General features: G+C 40.1%; 1 pseudogene; it reads left to right on the top strand.

The window, feature by feature from the left end:
- Positions 1–1,704: 1,704 nt before the first annotated feature.
- On the top strand, positions 1,705–6,035 carry LOC131752365 (cyclin-dependent kinase 1 pseudogene; annotated as a pseudogene).
- Positions 6,036–20,318: the final 14,283 nt, after the last annotated feature.

The following is a 20,318-nucleotide window of genomic DNA, read 5'->3' on the forward strand; positions in this document are numbered from 1 at the left end:
CCGCATCTTCCCTATCTTCTCTTTCACAGTAGCCCTCCTCCCACTTACCAAAAGCAAGACGTAGTGCTCACACATCCCAAATCTTACTATGTGTCCTGGAGGACAAACTTCCAGGGCTCTAAACAGGGAGTAAATAGAAATATTGAGGTTGTGAATGTCTCTAATGAGAGGGGAAAATCGATTTGCAAATGAACAACTCAAATGACTGGTTACAATTTCTTTTCCAAGTCAGGTGTTTTCCACATAATCGAATGGGGGCCTAATTTGCACTGTCAGCTGATAGATCATTAAAAATAATTTTTGATGATAGACCACTATGTGATTTTTAATATACGACTTGGAAGCAGTTCAAATAATTCAAATGTAACAATTTTCCTTACATTTCCACTTACTTATGTGAATGTTTTCAGCACTTTAACCTTTTTTTAAATTGAAATGTTACACTAGTCTCAGGTGTACAATGTAATGATTCAATACTAGTATAGATTGCAAAATGATGACCACAGTAAGTCTAGTTAACATCTGTCAGCATTTATGTCTTAACAAACAAAAAATTGGCTTGCAATTGATGCAAAACTGTCTCAATCAAGCAATAAGTAATATTCACCCACAGATACATGATACAAGTTTTTAAAATGCCATCCATCTCACAGCAGATGCATTGCCAATGAATTTCACTTCTGTGTTTAATAATTCCATTTCAAAAGTATAATATATCTATGTTGCTTTTCTCAATTACATAGTATAATAATTTTAATGATAATTCAATCCAGAAGAAATGTTTCAATACTTAAAGTCTTTTAGTCACATGAAATGTTTTAAAATGCTGTTTCAATCTATATGTATGTTTTTGTTGCAGAGAAGCACGATACAGAAGTCAATAAAAAACTTTCAAGCATAAAAATATATTACATTAGGATAAAATTCTGTGGGGAAAGTGGAATGAAAATGTGAGTTCAAGGAGAAAAAGGAATAATGTAAAATTTTCTGACTACTAAATAAAAGCTCTTTTGTATATTTTTAAACAGAAGACAGTAGTATCAAATCTTATGGTATTTAGATTGGAAACTTTAAAAAGAGCAAGGTAAAGGTTTATTTAAAAATTTTTAAACTTCAGATTTACTATTTGCCAAAACTTACATTCTTTGTAATTTTTATGTAAAGTTATAGTAACTGTAGATACTAAGTTAAAAATGTACAAAGGGTTACACTGTCTCTCAAATTTTTTTCAGGGGATATGCAAGGAAAACATGTGAAGACCTCTGCTCTAGAAAATCTCCCCCTTATTATTCTCCTCTTTCTTCAGTAGGTGAATATATTAAACAGAAATGACATTCTCGGGCTTCCCTGGTGGCGCAGTGGTTGAGAGTCTGCCTGCCCATGCAGGGGACACGGGTTCGTGCCCCGGTCCGGGAAGATCCCACATGCCACGGAGCGGCTGGGCCCGTGAGCCATGGCCGCTGAGCCTGCGCATCCGGAGCCTGTGCTCCGCAACGGGAGAGGCCACAACAGTGAGAGGCCCGCGTACAGCAAAAAAAAAAAAAAAGAAATGACATTCTCAGTGCTATATGGCATGCTAAGAAGCATTCCAGAGAAGTAACCATCACTGTCTCTGTTTTCAAAAACTCACCACCTAGTTGAACTAACCAGAAAAAAATAATGCCAAGCAACTGAGGTATGTGGCAGATGCTGGTCTTTGCCCACATGGTGCTCATGTTCTCCGGTATCCTTGCTAAGCAAATCCAGACTGTGTTTAGGACAGCAATATGCCAGGTAAATACTAACTTTTTCAGTCTCCCTTCCCCTGAGGGGTGAACATGTGACAATATTCTAGCTGGTGGTGAAACATAAGACCTGAGACTTTCTGGAAAAGCTTTTGCTTTCCTAATAAAACCATATAGATGAGGTTAGCTCTACCTGTCCTTTCTTCTTCCTAACTTGAATGCGGATGCAATGCCTGGAGCTACAGCATTTAGGCCAAAACTACGAGGCAACAAGCATGAGGACAAAGGCAACATACTAAGGATGGCAGTATGGACACATGGAAAGATCCTGGGTCCCTGATGGCATAGCTGAGCAGTGAACTAATGCCAACAAGGGCTTACCTCTAGATCTTCTACTACATTAAATACACGTATACACATAGTTCAATTGCTGTAAACCAGTGCTAGTTGGATATCCCAGTTACTTGTACTGTGTAACAAGCTACTCTAAAACTTAGTGATATTAAAATAAGTCATTTTATTAAGCTCACAGATTCTGCAGGTCAGGAATTCAGACAGGGTCCATCTGGAATGGTTTGTCTCTACTGCATGATATCCAGAGCCTCTGTTGAGAAGACTCAACCAGGTGAGTGACTCAAACACCCAGGAACTAGAATAGCTGGACCTGGAGAATCCATTTCCAAGAAAACTTCTTCACTCATGTGTCTGGTACCCAGGCTAGAATGATCAAAGACTGGGCTCAGATGGGACTGTTGACCAAGTGCCAACACATGTGGCCTCTCCATATGGCTTAGGCTTTTCACAGCACAATGGCTGGGTTCTGAAAGCAAGCATTCCAAGAGACCTAGAAGGAAGTTGCATGGATTTTTATGATCCAGGCTCATGCAGGAATCAGTGTCATTTCTACAGTACTTGGTTGAAACAGTCACCAGATTCAAGGAGAGGAGGCACAGACGCCAGCTCTCAACTGGAGGCGTGAAAAGAACTTGCAACCATTTTTCTTTATAACACCACATCGGTTGAGGTATTTTTCCTTGCAAATCAACACATTCCTAACTGATACAATGGATGATATAAGATAACATAAAGTAGATGCGAAGTTGAACAGTACAAGTAGGCTACTGAACTCAAAGGAGGAAGAGATAATGAGAATCAAGAAAGCCTTCATTATAAACACTGATTGAGGGCCTGTAAGTGCACAGCCCAGAATAAAATGCCAAGAGGACTGCAAAAATACTGCAAGACTCCATATCTATCCCCCACGCTAGATATGAGTTCAGATCTCAATCTGCTATTCTCAACTAACGTGGCTTTGGAAAATCCTAACTGAGCTTCAGTTTGTGTATCAGCAAAAAGGAGAGCGTATGCCAAGGTTAGGGTGAGGTCTAAATAAAATAGAATGAGAAGGGCCTAGCATGGTGCATGTCACTCAGTAAGTGTTCAATAAATGCTATGCATGTGTTTATTTATTAAAAGAATTTACCCATGTGGGAAAATTGAAGGAGTATCTACCATACAATTGACAGAGTTAGTATTCCCCAAACATAAGTCAGAGTCCCAAACCTACCTTATGGACTCAGCAAGGTTTACGGACATTGTTTTGTACAGAGCTTAGAGGACTTAGACCAATTTTTCTGGAGGAGAACTAAAACAGACTTGAGAAGATGTTCTGATGTCTAGGCTGATGTCAAGCCTTTTCCCTGCAAAGCCCATCCCCACCACTGCTGACAGTTTAGAAAAATCGATAGCATTTCTCACAGGAGGCCAACCATTCCAACCTGGGATAAGTTTTCTAAATATTAGATCTGAAATGATTTATTTTATCCCTAAATGCATTGGGCCACAATCTTCCTGAATGGATTAAGTTAGCCCATCTATTTTTAGCAGCTGGCTCATTCAGTCCATTTCCTTACTATAAATACCTGAGTGCACTTGTTTTAAAGTAGAACTCTTTTGTCATCTGATTGTCCCAGTCTAGATTAGAGGGGGATCGAGGAGGGAATGAAAAATGAGACAGAGGATAGAGAAAGAGAGACTGCATTGCTCTACTCTGCTCAGCAGCTATTTTCACAGACTCCTAGATCCATAGCCGCCTGAATACAGGAGAAAGCCAAGAGGGCCTAGCCCTTCTCAGTGTGTTAACCTTGAGAAGTTGGCAGCTATTTGGGACTCGATGGAGCCACCCAGACTCTTTCCTATCATTTCATCCACTGAAAGTTTCCTTTTCATAATCCCATGTCTCAGTCTCCCTACTCATAACACACTGCCACTAACCCCAGCCCCCGAGGCAGGCCAAGAGAAGTTTCTCCTGGTCTTAATGCCCTTGAGTGAAAATAAATTATTATAATATTTCCTACCCATCTCCCTGGAGTCTCGAAGAAGGGGACACTGAGCTCTCGACAAATACTGATCAAAGCATTAAGAGGAAATAGGCCAGAGACAAATTAAGGAGTGGGTCTGCCGGGCAGCTGCACGGACCACCACTACACAAGGAAAGATACGTTCAAACATCACTGGATGCTGGTGTGTCACTGGAAATTAAGGAGATAAACAGAGGAAAAATGCAAGTTCGAAACTCTTCTCAGGAAAGTAGAATGTGTGGTTAAAGGAATACTGCAAAATGATCCTGAAGTTGTAGCTAAGACCTCTAAGGGCCACGATTTCAATAGTGAATATCTGTCATTTAAGGTAGCTAATATCTTAATATTCTCCCTATTTTGAGGTTTCTACCAGCAGTCCTCCTTCTCCATTCTTTTTTTTCACTGTCCCAGTTTTCAACTCCTCCTCCAAATTAAAGCTGAACAAACATTTTGATTGAACAAATATATTGATTCAGGGGGGCAAGAAATTATCAACAGTATACCAAGATTCCCACATGTCTCAGTCTGGACACTTCCCCCAAGGATCTCAAAGGGGTACAAAAACCCACTTATCCAAGTTTCAAGCACCAAGGAAGCACTGTGCTCCCAAAAGCAGCCGATGGGAGCAGAGTCTCCTGGCTTCTCCCAGATGAAATGCAAAGGTGCCTCAGATAATAGAAAAGTATTCATCAAATATTTTCAAAAACAATTCATACATGATGATCCAGTGGGTTTTATCTCAGGAATGCAAGGCTGGTTTAACATTCAAATATCAATCAATGTAATTCAACATACTAACAGAACAAAAAAGAAAAAAACAATTATCTCAATAGACACAGGAAGATTATTAGAAAATTATTCATAATAAAAGTTCTCAGGGCTCTTGGAAGTTGAGGAAGAGTGACACAGACATGGTAGCTACATCACTGCCTCCACCACCCCTCTGACACCTCCAACCACATCCTCTACCATCACAGAATGATAAACCAGGATCTACCATTCCTATTTAGTAATTGTGGATGATTATTCCAAAATAGAGAAAGTTGGAGAAGTATCTATGGAATTATGTATAAGGGTAGACGCAAAACTACAAGTCAAGTGGTAGCCAGGAAAAAATCAGACTAGAAAGTAAAGAGGAAGTGCTCCTAGTGCCTCAACTCAGGAAATTTCTCTTTTAGAACTCTTTCATCCAAACATAGTCAATCTTCAAATGCGGTTATGCAGGAATCCAGGTTATATCTCATCTTTGAATTCCTTGGATCTCAAAAGTACTTGGATTCTATCTCTCCAGGTCTGTTCATGGATTCATCTTTGAATTCCTTGGATCTCAAAAGTACTTGGATTCTATCTCTCCAGGTCTGTTCATGGATTCTTCACTTGTTATTTGTACCAAACCCTACAAGGGATTGTGTTTTGTCAGCCTAGAAGATCTCTTCACAGAGATTTAAAACCTCAAAATCTATTGATAACAAAGGAACAATTAAACTAGTTGACTTTGGCTTTGCCAGAGCTTCTGGAATACCTATTAGAGTATAAATACATGAGTTAGTAACACTCTGGTAGAGATCTCCAGAAGTACTTGGGGTCAGCTCACTACTTGACTCCAGTTGACATTTATCATATAGACACCATATTTGCAGAATTAACAACAAAGAAGCCACTTTTCTATGGGAATTCAGAAGTTGATCAACTCTTTAAAATATTCAGAGCTTTGCCCCACCCCCCCAGTAATGAAGCATGACCAGAAGTGGCATCTTTACAGGACTATAAGAATACATTTCCCAAGTGAAAACCAGGAAGCCTAGCATCCCATGTCAAAAGCTTGGTTGAAAGTGGCTTGTATTTGCTTTCAAAAACATTAGTTTATAACCCTGTCAAACAAATTGCTGACAAAATAAAACTGAGCTACCCATATTTTAATGGTTTAGACAATCATATTAAAAAGATGTAGCATTCTGACAAAAAGTTTCCACATGTATCAAGAACAGATTGTTCTATTTTTACTGTTAACTCTATTTTTATCCCATGTATTTTTCTTTTCTTTGTTGTAAAGTTTAAGCCATACTTCATCTTTTAATTTCAGGTATAACTTAAAATGTCAATATTGTTCTATATGAATTTAAATGTAATTCTGTATATCTGTGTAGATCTCACTGAAACAACTATTTTTTACTATAATAAAACTATTGGGCTTCCTTGGTGGCGCAGTGGTTGAGAGTCTGCCTGCCGATGCAGGGGATACGGGTTCGGGCCCCGGTCCGGGAAGGTTCCACATGGCGTGGAGCGGCTGGGCCCGTGATCCATGGCCACGGAGCCTGTGCTCTGCAATGGGAGAGGCCACAACAGTGAGAGGCCCGCGTACCGCAAAAAAAACAAACAAATTATAAATCTAGTATTGATGACAAAAAAAATTGAGAAACAAAAATGTAAACCTTTTAGTAAATTAAGAACAGAAGAAAACTTCCTCAACCTGATAAAGGGCATCTTGGAAAAACCTACAACTAACATCATACTGACTGAATGGCTTTCCCCTTAAGATCAAGAACAAGGCAAGTGGGCTTCCCTGGTGGCGCAGTGGTTGAGAATCCGCCTGCCGATGCAGGAGACACGGGTTCGTGCCCTGGTCCGGGAAGATCCCACATGCCGCGGAGCAACTAAGCCCGTGAGCCATGGCCGCTGGGCCTGCGCATCCGGAGCCTGTGCTCCGCAACGGGAGAGGCCACAACAGTGAGAGGCCCGCATACCGCAAAAAAAAAAAAAAAAAAAAAAAAAAGAACAAGGCAAGAATATCTGCTCTCACCATTTTTTTTAACATTATACTAAAAGTCCTACCAGGTTAATAAGGCAGTAGAATAAATAAAAAGCATCCAGATTTGAAAAGAAGCAAAACTGTCTTTGTCACAGATAACATGATTGCTTATGTAGAAAATCCTAAAAATATCTGCAAAAGAGCTGATTTTTAGCAAGGACAAAGGTACAAGGTCTATGTATATTTTTTTAAAAAAGAATTTCTAAATGGTAGAAACAAAGAGTTAGAAATTGAAATAAAATAGATACCATTAAATTTTTAAAACTGTATTAGTTCTCAACTGCTACATAATGAATTACCAAGTTAACAGCTTGAAACAACAAATATCTATTATCTCACACAGTTTCTACAAGTCCAGAATCTGGGAAAAGCTTCACCAGGTGGTCTGGCTCAGCATCTCTCAGGAGGTTGCAGTCAAGATGTCAGCCAGGGCTGCTGTCATCTGAAGGCTCAACTGGGTCTGGAGGATGCACTTTCTAGATCACTCATTCATGTCTTGTTAGTGGAGGCCTCCACTCCTCGTTTATGAGGACATCTGTTCTTCACCACATTTGACCTTCCAGTAGAGCTGTTCTCATGTTTTCCAGAGCAAGCAATCCAACAGAGAGCAAGGAAGAAGCCATGATGCCTTTTACTGCCTACTCTCAGAAGTGGCATTCCATCACTTTGCCATATGCTATTGGTCACACAGACCTGGTACAATGTGTGTGCATTGCAGGGGGGACTGTACAAGGGCATGAATACCAGGAGGGAAGGAGCATTGAGGGCCAACCTGGAGGCTGGCTACCACAAATAACTTTTGTGACAGCACCGAAAGATATAAAACACTTGTGGATAAATTTAACAAAATACATGCTAAACCTCCACACTGAATATGATAAAATAATCACTGAAAAAAATTTTAAAAGACCTAAATAAAGGAAGATATATACAATGTTTATGGATTGTCAGACACAATATTAAGATATTAATATTTCCCAGTGTATTGGGATTCAATGTAATCTCAATCACAATGCCACAGGTTTTTTCTTAATAGAAATTGACGAGCCAATAATAAAATTTGTATGTAAATGTTAAGAATTTAAAAGAGCCAAAACAACTTTGAAAAAGTAGAACAAAGTTGGAGGACTTAGACTACCTCCTACACTACCTCCCAAAATAGTGTAAGACCTACACTATTTTAGGATCTACAATAAAGCTACAATAATACAGACGGTGTGCTATTAACATAGGAGAGACATATAGATCAGTGGAACAGAATAAAATGTCCAGATATAGACCCACTCATATGGTCAATTAACTTTTGACAAAAATGCCAAAGTAATACAAGGGGAAAGGATTTTCAACAAATGTTGCTAGGACAATTGAATATCCCAGAAAGAAGATACACTTTGAACACTGTCTTACAATATAAACAAAAGTTAACTTAAAATTGATCATTAAAGAATAAAGAAAAATATTTATTTTTTTTTTGGTGTCTTTTCAAAAAAATTTTGAAAAGGGTAAAAATCCATTAAGACCTTAAATATAAATGTTAGAACTCAACACTGTTGGCTTTTAGATTTTATACAGTATTGTTTTGGTTTTGAGTGTATATAATATGGCATTAGCAATATGGTTCCAATAGAGAGGAGTTAAATATATATATTATTAAAGGAGACCTGTAGCAGTCAAAGATTTTATTGATTTAATGGCAAATAAAGGAACTTAATTAAAATGTTTTTGTTTTCCTGCTGTAATTCTGCATTAAGGTCACATGAACATCATGATTCTAGAGTTTGGAATGCAAAATTGTTTCACCCTCAAGCTGGGAATATTTTTTAAAATAAATACTATAATATAGGCATCAAATTATTACCTCCCCACTTTGTGTTGAAATTTTTTTTATTAAATTGATAAAACTTTCTTTCCATTGTATTCATAATATAGTTCTGTTATACATAACATTAAAATGTTCATTAAAATCAAAAAAAAAGAATATATAATGAAGAAAACACAGTCTCTTCAATAGACCAGTCTCTTCAATAGTGGTGCTGGGAAAACTGGACAATTACATGTACGAGAATGAAATTACAACATTCTCTAACATCATATACAAAAATAAACTCAAAATGGATTAAAGACTTAAATGTAAGACCAGATACTATAAAACTCCTAGAGGAAAATATAGGCAGAATACTCTGACATAAATCGTAGCAATATTTTTCGGATCCATCTCCTAACGTAAAGGAAATAAAAGCAAAAATAAACAAATGGGACCTAATTAAACTTAAAAGCTTTTGAAAACCGTTGACAAAACAAAAAAAACGACCTACTAAATGGGAAAAAATATTTACAAATGATATGACCAATAAGGGAATAACATCCAATATATACAAACAGCTCATACAACTCAACATCATAAAAACAATCCAATTTTAAAATGGGCAGAAAAACTGAATAGACATTTTTTTCCAAAGAGGAAATGCAGATGGCCGAGAAGAGATGCTCAGCATCACTAATCATCATGGAAATGCAAATCAGAACCACATGAAATATTACCTCACACCTGTCAGAATGGCTATCATCAAAAGGAACACAAACAGGGACTTCCCTGCTGGTCCAGTGGCTAAGACTCCGTGCTCCCAATGCAGGGGGCCCAGGTTCGATCCCTGTTCAGGGAACTAGATCCCACATGCCACAACTGAGAGTTTGCATGCTTCAGCTAAAGACCCTGTATGCTGCAACTAAAGATCCCACATGCCACAACAAGGATCCCATATGCAGCAACGAAGATCCCAGCACAGCCAAATAAATAAGTAAATATTTTTTAAAAAAGGAACACAAATAACAAATGTTGGTGAGGATGTGGAGAAAAGGGAACCCTTGTACATTGTTGGTGGAAATGTAAATTGGTGCAGCCACTGGGGAAAACAATATGGAGGTTTCTTAAGAAACTAAAAATAGAACTACTATATGACCCAGCAATTCCACTCCTGGATATATAGCCAAAAATCCCCCCCAAAACACTAATTTAAAAGGATACATGCACCCCAATGTTCATAGCAGCATTATTTACAATTGCCAAGATATGGAAGCAACCTAAGTGTCCATCAACAAATGAATGGATAAAGAAGATGCAAGACACACACACACACACACACACACACACACAATGGACTACTACTCAGCCACAAAAAAGAACAAAATTTTGCCATTTATAGCAACATAGATGGACTTTGAGGACATTATGCTAAGTGAAATAAGTCAGACAGAGAAAGACAAATACCATTTGTATTTGTATTCTCTATATCCGTGAGAATATAGAGAATAAACTAGTGGTTTGTTCACAGACCACTCACGGATATAGAGAACAAACTAGTGGTTACCAGTAGGGAGAAGGCAGTTGCAGGGGCAATATAGGGGTGGGGGAGTAAGAGGTACAAACTATTAGATATAAAATAAGTTACAAGGTGATATTGCAAGACATGGGGAACATAGCCAATATTTTATAATAACTCTAAATGAAACATAACCTGTAAAAATTGTGAATCACTATATTACACACCTGTAACTTATATAATATTGTAAAGCAACTATATTTCAATTTAAAAAATTGATCATTGACCTAAATGTAAATGCTAAACTAAAAACTTCTAGAACAAAACATAAGAGAAAAATGTTATGACCTTAGTTTAGGTAAAGAATTCTTAGACAATACACAAAAAGCATGTACTCCAAAAGGAAAAAAAAAACTTATAAATGGGATTATAATTGTCCCTTGGTATCATGGGGGACTGGTTCCAGGACCCCCCATGGGTAAGCAAAATCTGAGGATGTTCAAGTCCCTTATATAAAATAGCATAGTATTTGCATATAAGCTACACACATCCTCCCACATACTTTAAAGCATCTCTAGATAACTTATAATACCTAATACAATGTAAATACTATGTAAATAGTTGTAAATACAATGTAAAAGCTATGTAAATAGTTGTAAATACAATGTAAAAGGTATGTAAATAGCTGCCAGTGCCCAGCAAATTCAAATTTTGCTTTTTGGAACTTTCTGGAGTTTTCAGAAATATTTTCCATCTGCTGTTGGATGAATGTGTAGATGCAGAATTTGCAGATACAGAGGCTGTCTGTATATCAGAATCAAAGCTTCCTACTCTTGAAAGAGAACATTAAAAAAAAAAAAAGGCAAGCCATTGACAAGAAAAATATATGTGCAATACATATATCTGACAAAAGGCTTGTATTTGGAATATATGAAGAACTCGATATTAACTGAAAAATGGGCAAAAATTTTGAACAGACATTTCACAAAGAAGTACAAATGGCAAATACTCAAATGAAAATATGCTCAATAGTATTGGGGAAATGCAAATTAAAACCACAAGATATTACTATCACCCACTAGAATGATTAAAATTAAAAAGAAAAACAGTACTGAGTGTTGGCAACAATGTAGAACAACTGGAAATTTCATACTTCTTGGTAGAAATGCAAAATAATATAACACTTTGGAAAAATTTGGCAATTCCTTATAAAGTAAAATATTCACTTACTTTATGACCCTGCAATCCCCTAGGTATTTACACAATAAAATAAAAATGTATGTCTGCACAAAGACTTGTTGCAAGTGTTCATGACTTTTTCGTGATAACTTTTATTCATAAAACTCAAAACTAGACACAATCTGCAAGTCCACCGGAAAGTGAATGGTAGCAATCCCACTACTGGGCATATACCCTGAAAAAACCATAATTCAAAAAGAGGCATGTACCACAATGTTCATTGCAGCTCTATTTACAATAGCCAGGACATGGAAGCAACCTAAGTGTCCATCGACAGATGAATTGATAAAGAAGATGTGGCACACATATACAATGGAATATTACTCAGCCATAAAGAGAAATGAATTGAGTTATTTGTAGCAAGGTGGATGGATCTAGAGTCTGTAATACAGAGTGAAGTAACTCAGAAAGAGAAAAACAAATACTGTATGCTAACATACACATGGAATCTTAAAAAAAAAAAAAAGGGTTATAAAGAACCTAGGGGCAGGACAGGAATAAAGACGCAGATGTAGAGAATGGACTTGAGGACACAGGAAGGGGGAAGGGTAAGCTGGGATGAAGTAAGAGACTAGCATTGACTTATATACACTACCAAATGTAAAACAGATAGCTAGTGGGAAGAAGCTGCATAGCACAGGGAGAACAGTTCAGTGCTTTGTGACCACCTAGAGGGGTGGGATAGGTAGGGTGGGAGGAAGACACAAGAGGTAGGAGATATGGGGATATATGTATATGTATAGCTGATTCACTTTGTTATAAAGCAGAAACTAACACACCATTGTAAAGCAACTATACACCAATAAAGATGTTAAAAAAATAAAACATTGGAAAAAAAAGTGAATGGTAAACAAATTGTGTTATAATAGAATACTACTCACCAGTTACAAGGAACAAACTATTGACATTAAAAAAACATAATGGATCATTCTCGAAAACATTATACTGAGCAAAATAAGCTAGACACAAAAAAGTGCATAGTGTATGATTTCATTTATAGAAACCCTAGAAAAAACAAATTTAATTTAAGGTGATCCAGAGTAGATCAGAGGTTACCTAGAGTGAGAGTAGAGGACTGACTGCAAAAGGTCAATTGGGAGCTCAACAGAAATGTGCTATATCTTGTTTATGGTGGTGGTTAAATGGCTGTATAGTTCATTGAAACTCATTAAACTGTACACTTAAAATAGGTGTGTTTTATTATATGTAAGTTATACCTCAACAAAATTAATTAAAACATTGTTCAAAAAATACATTCATGGGACTTCCCCGGTGGCGCAGTGCTTAAGAATCCGCGTGCCAATGCAGGGGACACGGGTTCAAGCCTGGTCCGGGATGATCCCACATGCTGTGGAGCAGCTAAGCCTGTGAGCCACAACTACTGAGCTTGCACTCTAGAGCCCATGAGCCACAAATACTGAGCCCGCATGCCACAATTACTGAAGCCCGCGCACCTAGAACCCGTGCTCCGCAGCAAGAGAAGCCACTGCAATGAGAAGACCGCTCACCGCAACAAAGAGTAGCCCTCACTCGCGGCAACTAGAGAAAGCCTGCACAGAGCAATGAAGACCCAATGCAGCCAAAAATAAATAAATAAATTCATGTGGTTGAAAACAGCAACCAGTACAGAAAGCTAGACATTGAAAAATTAGTCCTCTCTCACACCAAATATCCAGACCTCCAAACACCCCATCTCCTTACCCAAAGGTAACCACTATTCCCAGTGATTTTATGCATTATTCAAAATTGTCTGCATGTATATGTGAATACACCTCTATACTGGTATGTGTATATAGATATTTACATAGCTACACACGCACAGACACACACATATACTTTGTTTACAGGCAAGTAGACATCTTTTGTATTATAGCTGGTGCTTTCGGTGCCTGGCGTCTCATTTTCTCATACCACCTCTGATTTCTGCTGTGACAGAGTCCCACCTTGAACACCAGCACTTTCTTCAAAGGCACAGGAGTCTGCTCAGTCCACAGGGAAATGCAGCCAGAAGTAGGAGGCAGTTAACATCATGGAACAGCCTTAACCAGTGAAGGATGGGCCTCATTAATAAATATCCCAGCCTTCCTTTTTACCAACAAGACAGACAGTTCTGGGAGACAGACATTCTGTGTGTTTTTCAAAGGTCTGGGCTTATTCGGGCTTCTCTTGGCTATAGCAACAACTTAGTACATACTTTATTTGCATCTTCTGTCTCACTCTCTTCACTCCCTGATTTATTTTTCCTGGGATCTCTTCCTAAATAAACTATTGGCACCCATGTCCTTGTTCAAGGCTCTCTTTTAAGGGAACACAAACCAAGACATATACAAACCTTATTTTTTTAACAATATATTTTGTAGGTTGCACCATATTAGCCCATACAATCTACCACATTGCATCTCATATATTGCATCTCTTGCTATTGTATACAATGTTTTTCAAAACATCCTTTTGCGTATATCTTTGTAAGTTAAATCTCTAGAGATGGAATGGATAAGGCAAAGGGTGGCCACGGTAGTCTTTAAATAGGAGGCATCCCTAATACGACTCACCTGTAAAATCTTACCTGTACACATAGCTTTTCAGTCACAAATCCGGGTGTACTGATGTGCAACTACCCCTATCAGAGCTGATGCAAGGCTGTAATCCTACATCCTATGGCCCTTCTGCTCAACTCCCTAGCCCTCTTTTCCATGGATCAACCTGTCGTCTCACTGTGAACTAAATATCAATACAATCAGGAGGAGGCCTGAGACAGAAAGAGTAAGAACACAAGCTAAAATACAGAGAAATGGAAACAGAGGGAAACTATATGTAAAACCACTCATTGACTGTCAGGCAAGTTAGAAAAGAACTCTCTTATTCCCAGAAGGAGTAAAGAGAAGTGGGCTAGGAATCAGGAAGTTCTAGCTCTCTCTCAGTCAAACAAGTGGTGTCCCTGGATAAGGTAGTCTCCCTTTGCCTCAATTTCCTCATTTGTAAAATGAAGAGGTGGGCCTAAATCATTCTTTCTGGAGCCCTCCTCACCCTGATATTCCAATTTCTACGACCCAGGCAGTTTGTAGAAATGGCTACCTTATATACCAAGGTGTCAATCCAGCCACCATCTGTTAAAAACTCCTCTCTCAACCACAGGCAGATGCTAGAAAATACAGGCAGACCTTGGAGATATTGCAGGTTTGGGTCCAGAACACCATAACATAGCTAATATCACAGTAAAGTGAGACACACCAAAATTTTTGATTTCCCAGTGCATATAAAAGTTATGCTTACACTCTACTACTGTAGTCTATGAAGCGTGCAATAGCATTATGTGTATAAAAAATGTACATAACTTAATTAAAGAATACTCTTACTAAAAAATGCTAAATATGATCTGAGCCTTCAGCAAGTTGAAATCTTTTTGCCATAGTAACACCAAATATCACTAATCACAGATCACCATAACAAATATAACAGTAATGAACTTTGAAATATTGTGAGAATTACCAACATGAGGCACAGAGACATAAGGTGAGCAAATGCTATTGGAAAAATGGCATCAACAGACTTGCTTGATGCAAGGTTGCCACAAAGCTTCAATTTGTTAAAAAAAAAAATGCATTATCTGCAAATAAATACCAGTAAAACGAGGTGTGCCTATACTATGTGAGCTGTCTCCACTTTAAGTCACAAGATAAATGCATATACCTCAAGAACAAATGCAAATATCCCTGAGAATAGGGAACCCTTTCTGCTTGTAACAATCGGGAGGAGCAGACTTCTGCAGTGCACTCTTCGGGAGCAATGCTTTAACCCCCATGGGGAGCTGGAGCTCAGGCTTTAGGGTCAGAAGGACCTGAACTCAAATCCTAGTTCCTCCACACATTACCTATCTGGCCTTGACTAGCTCTGTAGAGATAAGGCAAATAAAGCTCCTTTGTCGGCCCGATGGGAGAACTAGAAGAGATGTTCAACAGTAAACTTGTACCTCGGGCTGAGCGTGAGCTTCCAAAGTTGTGGTAAAAGAAAGTCAGCTAAAGCCCAAATGAGGCGGCTGACTTGCATTTGAGGGCCATGTTAACCTGTATCACACACACACACTAGCACACATTTTTAAGAGCTATATACTTGCTATAAACTGAACGTTTATGCCCCTTCCCATTCATATATTAAATCCTATGCCCCCATGGGATGCTATTAGGAGGTGGGGCTGATCTCAGGTGGTCTTGGCCTTCAGCGGCTTGAAGCAAGATATCAGTTCCCTGGCCAGAGATTGAAGTCAGGCCACGGCAGTGAGAGCGCTGAATCCTAACCACTAGACCAGTGGCCAGTGACAAGGCCCTGGCCTGCTGGCTTTGTAGAAATGAATGTCACAAAGAGATGGAAAGTAGTGAAACAAGCAAAGTGTTTATTAGAAGGAAAAAGGGTACGTGTGAATAGACTCACATGGCAGTCTCAGAGAGTCAGTCGAGCCCTCGTGGTAGTTTGAATCACTTCTATGGGGCATTTCTTCCAGGTTTCCTCTGCCAGTCACCTTGCTTTCCGGGGCTCTGAGTCTGTGTTTGGTTTCTCCCAGGGTCCTCCCCTGTGTGCGCATGCATCTCTTAGCCAAGATGGATTCTAGCGAACAAGCCCATGTGTAGGTTGACATCACCTACTATGCGGTGGCACCCCCTCCCTTTTTGACTCCCAAGGAGTCTTTCTGTGCATGTGTAGTTGGGAAGGTCTCCTTGACCTCAAGAATGAGAAATATGTGGTCTCTTTATCTCTTACCTGGGCAGGGCTCAGCTCCTCTTCTCTCCTGCTATTACCTTCATTTTGGAGTATTTTTGCACAGGAAATAAACTCTAGCTGCTCAGCCTGGGGCCCATCTATCTCCTGCCTCAGGGCCTTTGGGAGGTGATGGGTCATGAGAGTGGAGACCTCATGAATGCGGTTAGTACCCTTATAAAGGAGGCCCCAGGGCTTCCCTGGTGGCACAGTGGTTGAGGGTCTGCCTGCCGATGCAGGGGACGAGGGTTTGTGCCCCGGTCCGGGAAGATCCCACATGTCGCGGAGCGGCTACGCCCGTGAGCCATGGCCGCTGAGTCTGCGTGTCCGGAGCCTGTGCTCTGCGGTAGGAGAGGCCATGGCAGTGAGAGGCCCGCATATCGCAAAAAAAAAAAGAGGCCCCAGAGAGCTTCCTAGCCCAGCTGGTAAGTGAGAATGCAGTAAGAAGATGGCCATCTCTGAACCAGGAAGCAGGTTCTCACCAGACTAGAACTATGAGAAGTAAACTTTTGTTTACAAACCACCCAGTCTGTGGTATTTTTGTTATAGCCCAAATAGACTAAAATAATACTAATGCTATATACTAATCTTTCACCATTATTTAACAACTTTGTTTCACAAATTTAACAACAAAATTCTGTTGCTATGAATATTTAGGGTATTTTCAATTTCCATTTATAAGTAATGAGTCAATGAATTATCTCATATATACTCATCTTTGACACTATCACTTAATAGGTCCTAAATAGATACTAGACAACCAGAACTTTTTTGGGGGGAAGAGCCTAGATAATAATTGCACCAGACACAAGTGAACCCCAAGTTCATCCAAAAAGTATTTGCTGAGCTTCTAGAAGCCAAGCACTGTCCGGGCACACTTCTATATCACCTTACAGTGCTGCCCCAAAAGGGTACACTTGTGCCTTTTTTATACAGTGGATGTGGTTTTGTCATGTAAATTGGATTCTTATCAAATGGGAGGTGAGACAAGAGCTGAGGTTTAAATACTACTATTTCTCAGCTTCCCATAGACCACAAAGCAAGAAGAAACTCTTCAGAGAAGTGAAAGGAGAGGACAGAGTAGTCGGAAATACAAAGGACTCCAAACTGAATATGGTGTATCCTGTTTTCTCCAGTCATCAGAACATGAGAGTCCAGCCACCTGGGTGCAGTTTCAACATAATTTATTCAACACATCAACTATTTACCAAGCATCAATTACAGCCAATAATAACTCAGCTATCATTCACTGAGGCAGACTAGAGTAGGGGTTAGGAGTGCAGGCTCTGCTTTTAAAAGAGTGAGGTCAATCTATACGGAACAATCTGTATGATAATAAGCGACTAAAGTAAGATGCAAAACTGTGCAGCAAAACCTACCATGTGTATAAAGAGGAGAGGATATATATGCTTGTTTATGTACTTTCTATCTCTGGAAGGATTCATAAATCCTGGCAAAAGTAGCATTGCTTCTAGCCTTGATGCAGTAACAGGAACCAGATCTACCCTCCTTCCTTAAACAGCTTTAAAAAAAAAAAAGACAAGAGGAAACAACGGTTTAAGACACTGTGCAGCAGACAGTGCTGGAAGGGTCACTGATGGCTGATGGAAGGAAAAGGAAGAAAGTGGCTATATAACTGCCCAGCTTACTACTAGGAGGTCCTTTCCAGGTGGAACTCAGCGCTCTCCCTGAGTTAAGGAGGCAGAGCTTGCATTCAGGGTGGCCAAAGCAGCTAGACTGACAGGGCAGAGGGTCAGAGAAGAGAGAGCTCCTGTGGCTTGCAGGGGATTTCCCTCTAGTCATTGCCTGAGTACCAGTCAGCACATGTGCGAGAAGCTACCAGAGGCTGGGAAAGAACCACCGCAAAGCAGCAAACCCAACGATTTCCCGACGATATGCTGGGCTGGAACTAGTTCATGTTCCTGCCAGCCCGAAGGGAAAGACCTCATAATAAGCTAGGCATGGGGTAAAATCCTCGGAAGTGGGAACAAATTAGACCTACACAAAAGACTATTCTGGATCTGCATAATAAAGCGTAGGAGTGAAGCCTCCTGGGTGAATGATTGAGGGGCAGAAAAGGGGAGGTTGTGGATCAGGGTCAGGGCTTGAAGTGTAACTACCTGTTCACTGTACACCTTTTTGCATTGTTTGGAATTTTTACTGTGTGTATATATCCCTTTTTTTAAACTTTTTTTTTTTTTTTTTTTTTTTGTGGTACGCGGGCCTCTCACTGTTGTGGCCTCTCCCGTTGCGGAGCACAGGCTCCGGACGCGCAGGCTCAGCGGCCATGGCTCACGGGCCCAGCTGCTCCGCGGCATGTGGGATCCTCCCGGACCCGGGCACGAACCCGTGTCCCCTGCATCGGCAGGCGGATTCTCAACCACTGAGTCACCAGGGAAGCCCAAAACCTTTTTTTTTTTAAAGAGGGAAGGCTTTGGAGTCAGACTGTCTGAGAATCTGGCTCCATCTCTCATAAGCTGTGTAAACTCAGGCAAGTCACTGAAACACTTCAAGCCTAGGGTTTCTCATGGGTGGAATGGATTTCTTTGGATCATTGTGAAGATTAATTGAAATGTTTATATAAGAGCTAGCAGTATCTGGCACTTCTGTACAAATGTAGGTTTTGCTTCCCTCTAACCCAGGTTTCTGGCAAAAGCACCCCATTTTTCCTTTGGGGGAAACACCCCTGCCTCACTCGTCCATGTGTTTCAGGTGACCATGACTAGCCTCCACTTCCAGAGATGGGCATGTTATTATGGTCTCAGGGCCCTTGGGGGTGATTAGGTCATGAGGGTGGAGCCCTCAGGAGTGAGATTAATACCTTAGATAAGAGACCCTGGAGAGTTTCATCATCCCTTCTGCCAAGGGTGGTGATAGCAAAAAAATGACCATCTAGGAAGCGGGTAGATACAGAATCTACCAGTAGGGCTTCCCTGGTGGCGCAGTGGTTGAGAGTCCGCCTGCCAATGCAGGGGACACGGGTTCGTGCCCCGGTCCGGGAAGATCCCACGTGGAGCGGCCAGGCCCGTGAGCCACAACTACTGAGCCTGTGCATCTGGAGCCTGTGCTCCGCAACAGGAGAGGCTGCGACAGTGAGAGGCCCGCACACTGTGATGAAGAGCGGCCCCCGCTCGCTGCAACTGGAGAAAGCCCACGCACAGAAACGAAGACCCAATGCAGCCAAAAATAAATAAATAAATTAATTAATTAATTTAAAAAAATAAAAAAGACTCTACCAGTACCTTGATCTTGAACTCCCCAGCCTCCAGAACTATAAGAAATAAATTTCTCTTGTTTTTGACCAATCACCACATTTCATGCCCCTGGATAGCAACTAAATTAAATTGGTCTAATGAGAGTAGTGTCCACACTTTTGTTAAAAATGTTGGTAAAGAGACGCCGTTTTTTTCAGTATTTTTCAGGGTTGTAAAGTGAACAGACTGAAGCTGCTGGTGGTCATTTTCAGGGCACCAACTTGAGAATGAAACCAAGACAGAAGAAAATGAAGTCAAGAATTGGAAAGAGATATGGTCTTGATGGTGTCATTTGAGAACAGGGATGAGTGATGCTTAATGGCAGTTTCTGTCACTTGCAACCAGAAGAGGCCTGACAAATTCAGTAGGGGTCATCATTATTCAATTCATTCAACAAGCTCTGAGCCCGGATTAGGTGCCAGAAACTGTGCTAAGAGCTAGGCGTTCTAACATGAGATCCCTGCCTTTACGAAGTTTATGGTCTAGTGGAGGAGACAGACACACAAAGTGACAACTGCTAGGATAGAGATATTCCCAGGGTGCTGTAGGTGAGACATCTAGACCATCCTGGGAGGAGGGGGCTAGCCATCCAGAAAGACTTTGTGAGGAGTGATGCCTAAACTGAGGCGGAGTGGATGCCAAAGAAGTGGCCACAAGAAAAGAGGAAGTAAGCACATTCTAAACAAAGAGGTAAAGGAAGGCAGATGGGTTCAGACATGAGGGGTCAGTGGAGACAGATGAGGCTAAAGAAATAAGCAAGAAAAAAATCACGAAGCACTTTGTATGTCATGCCCTAGAGCTCGGACTTTGTATCCTGATCATTGTGGGAAGCTCTTCAAAGACTTAAAACAGGGGAGACA

This window comes from Kogia breviceps, chromosome 3, assembly GCF_026419965.1.
Source record: "Kogia breviceps isolate mKogBre1 chromosome 3, mKogBre1 haplotype 1, whole genome shotgun sequence".
NCBI lineage: Eukaryota > Metazoa > Chordata > Mammalia > Artiodactyla > Physeteridae > Kogia > Kogia breviceps.